We start from the raw sequence: 5,000 nt of genomic DNA, 5'->3' as shown, positions 1-5,000 counted from the left end.
GTCCCCGGACGCGGCGAGGGACTGCCTCCCGGCCGTCAGGATCGGGCCCACGGAAGTCTGATTTTAAAAAAAATTGGCCGACGCCACCGCGGAGGGCTACCCGAGCACCCCGGGCCCCGGAGCCGGAAAAGGGAAAAAAAGGATCGGGCCCACTAGAGACATGGACCCGGCCGCCAAGCAGGCCGCCCTGGGCTGACCCTCCCCGGCCGCAGCGAGGGACTGCCTCCCGGCCGACAGGATCGGGCCCCTGGAAGTCTGGGGGGGGGGGGGGAAATCGCCCCACGCCTCCGAGGAGGGCTGCCCGGGCGGGCCTGGCCCCGGAGCTCGAAAAAAAAAAAAGGATCGGGCCCACTAGAGACATGGACCAGGCCGCCCTGGGCTCACCCTCCCCGGCCGCAGCGAGGGACTGCCTCCCGGCCGACTGGATCGGGCCCCTGGAAGTCTGGAAAAAAGACTGGAACCTGACGCCTCCGAGGAGGGGGCGCCCAGGGAAGGAGGGAGATCCGGGTTGACCTGGTGACCGGACGGGAAAGAGGCCACCGGGCGTCCCCCCCCTTAAAACCTAGGGGTTGACCTGGTGGCCGGAAAGCGAACCGGCCAGCAGGTGAACCCTTTCGATTCCACGGGTTGACCTGGTGCCCGGGAAGCGAACCGGCCAGCAGGTGAACCCGTTCGATTCCACGGGTTGACCTGGTGCCCGGGAGGGGACTCTGAAAATTTTTCAGCCCTTTCGACTCGGGGTTGACCTGGTGGCCGAGAGGGGACTCGCACGGCAGGCAAGCCGCCCTGGGCTCACCCTCCCCGGCCGCAGCGAGGGACTGCCACCCGGCCGACTGGATCGGGCCCCTGGAAGTCTGGAAAAAAGAATGGAACCTGACGCCTCCGAGGAGGGGGCGCCCAGGGAAGGAGGGAGATCCGGGTTGACCTGGTGACCGGACGGGAAAGAGGCCACCTGGCGTCCCCCCCCCTTAAAACCTAGGGGTTGACCTGGTGGCCGGAAAGCGAACCGGCCAGCAGGTGAACCCTTTCGATTCCACGGGTTGACCTGGTGGCCGGAAAGCGAACCGGCCAGCAGGTGAACCCGTTCGATTCCACGGGTTGACCTGGTGCCCGGGAGGGGACTCTGAAAATTTTTCAGCCCTTTCGACTCGGGGTTGACCTGGTGGCCGAGAGGGGACTCGCACGGCAGGCAAGCCGCCCTGGGCTGACCCTCCCCGGCCGCAGCGAGGGACTGCCTCCCGGCCGACAGGATCGGGCCCCTGGAAGTCTGGGGGCGGGGGGAAATCGCCCCACGCCTCCGAGGAGGGCTGCCCGGGCGGGCCTGGCCCCGGAGCTCGAAAAAAAAAAAAAGGATCGGGCCCACTAGAGACATGGACCAGGCCGCCCTGGGCTCACCCTCCCCGGCCGCAGCGAGGGACTGCCTCCCGGCCGACTGGATCGGGCCCCTGGAAGTCTGGGGGGGGGGGGGGAATGGAACCTGACGCCTCCGAGGAGGGGACGCCCAGGGAAGGAGGGAGATCCGGGTTGACCTGGTGACCGGACGGGAAAGAGGCCACCGGGCGTGCCCCCGTTAAAACCCCTAGGGGTTGACCTGGTGGCCGGAAAGCAAACCGGCCAGCAGGTGAACCCTTTCGATTCCACGGGTTGACCTGGTGCCCGGGAAGCGAACCGGCCAGCAGGTGAACCCGTCCGATTCCACGGGTTGACCTGGTGCCCGGGAGGGGACTCTGAAAATTTTTCAGCCCTTTCGACTCGGGGTTGACCTGGTGGCCGAGAGGGGCCTCGCACGGCAGGCAAGCCGCCCTGGGCTCACCCTCCCCGGCCGCAGCGAGGGACTGCCCCTCCCCACCCCCCGGCTGACAGGATCGGGCGCACTGGAAGTCCGGGACAGTATTTTCCCCGACGCCGGGGAGGGCGGGCGGAGGGGCTCTGGCGGCCAGCCCGGGCCCCGGAGCTCGAAAAGGAAAAAAGGACCGGGCCCGCGAGAGACGGGGGCCCTGCCGCAGGGGGGGGGGGCAGTCCGACCGGGGCTCACCGTGCGGCAGGCCCGGGCGTCGGCAGGGGAAAGCGGGCGAGGAGGCGCGGGGCCGGGTGCCTACGGCCATACCGGACCGAACGCCCCCGATCCCGTCCGATCTCGGAAGGTAAACCGTCCCGGGCCTGGCTAGTACTTGGATGGGTGACCGCCTGGGAATCCCAGGTGCCGTAGGCAGCTTTTCCCGGTCCGAGTCAGCTCTCTCTCCTTTTCTGGGGGGGAAGGAGAGGGGGGGACGGGCCGGAAAGCCCCTCGTCGCTCCTGCCGAGTCGGAGGTCGCGGCCGCAGGTCACGGGTCTGGGCGCCTGGGGTCCGGCTCCCCACCCACCCGGCTTCCTCCGCGGAGGACCCCCCCCGGGGCCACCGAAGCCGCTGGGGGAGACCCCGGGCATGGGGCGGACTGGCCCGGACCCTCCCGGCCGCCGGCCCGCAGGTCCGCCCCGAATCCCCCCCCGCGGCCACCCAGGCCAGGCCTGGCCAGGCGGGACGGACGGCGGGTGTCCAGCGCCCAGCGGCTTCCTCCAGCGGGGACCCACGGACCCCAAAGCCGCAGGGGGAGGCCCCGGGCCCGGGACGGACTCGCTCGGACCCCCTGCGCCCGGCCGCCGGCCCGCGGGACCGCCCCGAATCCCCCCGCGGCCACCCAGGCCAGGCCTGGCCAGGCGGGACGGACGGCGGGTGTCCAGCGCCCAGCGGCTTCCTCCAGCGGGGACCCACGGACCCCAAAGCCGCAGGGGGAGGCCCCGGGCCCGGGCCCGACTCGCTCGGCCCCCCCGCCTCCCCTGCGCCCGGCCCCCGGCCCGCGGGACCGCCCCGAATCCCCCCGCGGCCACCCAGGCCAGGCCTGGCCTGGCGGGACGGACGGCGGGTGTCCAGCTCCCAGTGGCTTCCTCCAGCGGGGACCCACGGACCCCAAAGCCGCAGGGGGAGGCCCCGGGCCCGGGACGGACTCGCTCGGCCCCCCCGCCTCCCCTGCGCCCGGCCCCCGGCCCGCGGGACCGCCCCGAATCCCCCCGCGGCCATCCAGGCCAGGCCTGGCCTGGCGGGCCGGTGTGCGGCTCCCCCGGGCTTCCTCCCCCGACGACCCGCGCCCCCCTGAGCCGCAGGCGGAGACCCCGGCCCCGGGGCGGACCGGCCCGGGCTCGCTCGAGCCCCCTGCGCCCGGCCCGCAGGACCGCCCCCCCGAATCCCCCGGGAGAGGCCCGGCCTGCACGCCACTGACGACCCGCGGCCCCCAAAGTCGCAGGAGGCGCCCCCCCCCGGTTAGCCCCGTCTCGCTCCGCGCCCCCCGCCCCTCGCTGCCGGGACCGGGCGCCGCCCCAGAGTCAGCCGCAGCCGGCCGGCCTGAGAGCTGCCCTCCTGTGGACGACGGTGAGTTTACCTTGATACTAACCGGCCGTCAGCCAGGTCAACCCCATTGCTAGACTGGGGTGGACCTGGTGGCCGAGTGGGGACTTGGAACATTTGACAGCTGCTTCCCGGGGCTTGACCGGTTGTCCTGAACGCCCCCCACCCCCAGCCCCAGCCCCCGGCTCCTGCTCCCCTCTCCCCAGCCTCGGTGCTCCGCTCCCTGCCTCGGAGGCTGCCTCTCTGCGGCGCCTGCATCGCCTCCGAGGACGCGCACCCTCCGGAGGCTGGACGTAAACCCACCACTGCCGCTGACCCGGCTCTCCGAGGGACGACTGTGAGGCCTCCCCCCCCCCCCCACCCCCGGACCGCCCTGGGGACGACTGCTAAGCCTCCCCCACCGGACCGCCCGGGGCAAGACTGCTAAGCCTCCCTCCCACACACACACACACACACTGTCGGGGGAGGACTATTAAGCTTTCCCCCTGGAGCGCCCGGGGCGGACGACTGTTAAGCCTGCCCCCGGAGTCCTCGGGGGAGGACTATTAAGCTTTCCCCCCTGGAGCGCCCGGGGGGGGACGACTATTAAGCCTGGCCCCCGGAGTCCTCGGGGGACGACTATTAAGCCTCCCCCGGACTGGCCGGGGGGCGACTATTAAGCCTCCCCCGGACCTGCTCCGTCTCGACTATTAAGCCCCCCTCTGTGGTCCTCAAGACCACTGCCGTGCTGCCCTCGGAGTGGGGTGACACCCGGGCCGGAAAGCAAACCGGCCACCAGGTCAACCCGTCGAATCCAATGGGTTGACCTGGTGGCCGGAAAGCAAACCAGCCGCCAGGTCAACCCGTCGAAACCAATGGGTTGACCTGGTGGCCGGAAAGCAAAACGGCCGCCAGGTCAACCCAGTAGATTCAGCGGGTTGACCTGGTGGCCGAACGGGGACTTTGAAAATTTGACAGCCGCTTCCCGGGGGTTGACCTGTTGTCCCGGTGGGGACTTTGAACATTTGACAGCCGCCTCCCAGGGCTTGACCTATTGTCCCGGTGGGGACTTTGAGAATTTTACAGCCGCTTCCCGGGGCTTGACCTGGTGGCCGAGTGGGGACGTTGAACATTTGACAGCCGCTTCCAGGGGGTTGACCTGTTGTCCTGAACGCCCCCCACCTCCCCCCCGGCTCCTGCTCCCCACTCCCCAGCCTCGGTGCTCCGCTCCCTGCCTCGGAGGCTGCCTCTCTGCGGCGGCTGCATCGCGTCCGAGGACGCTCACCCTCCGGAGGCTGGACGTAAAGCCTGACACCCGCCACCGCCGCCGACACGGCTCTCGGAGGGACGACTCTGAGGCCTCCCCCCACCCCCGGACCGCCCTGGGGACGACTGCTAAGCCTCCCCCCCGCCCACACCCACACCCACACTGTCGGGGGATGACTCTTAAGCCTCTCCCAGACTGCCTGGGGAACGACTATTAAGCCTGCCCCCCGGAGCACTCGGGGGACGACTATTAAGCCTCCCGCGGACTGCCCGGGGGATGACTATTAAGCCTCCCCTGGAACGACTATTAAGCCTCCCCCGGACTGGCCGGGGGGCGACTATTAAGCCTATCCTCGGGGGAGGACTATTAAGC

General features: G+C 70.6%; 1 non-coding gene across 1 annotated transcript; it reads left to right on the top strand.

The window, feature by feature from the left end:
• The first annotated feature begins 2,093 nt into the window (after positions 1-2,093).
• Positions 2,094-2,212, top strand: LOC135979658 (5S ribosomal RNA). The gene has a single exon (XR_010596923.1). It is a non-coding gene; the product is annotated as a 5S ribosomal RNA (ribosomal RNA).
• The last annotated feature ends 2,788 nt before the right edge of the window (positions 2,213-5,000 follow it).

The sequence above is a fragment of the Chrysemys picta genome, unplaced genomic scaffold (assembly GCF_011386835.1).
Source record: "Chrysemys picta bellii isolate R12L10 unplaced genomic scaffold, ASM1138683v2 scaf1098, whole genome shotgun sequence".
Taxonomy (NCBI): domain Eukaryota; kingdom Metazoa; phylum Chordata; order Testudines; family Emydidae; genus Chrysemys; species Chrysemys picta.
This window is presented reverse-complemented; position numbering and strand designations above follow the sequence as displayed.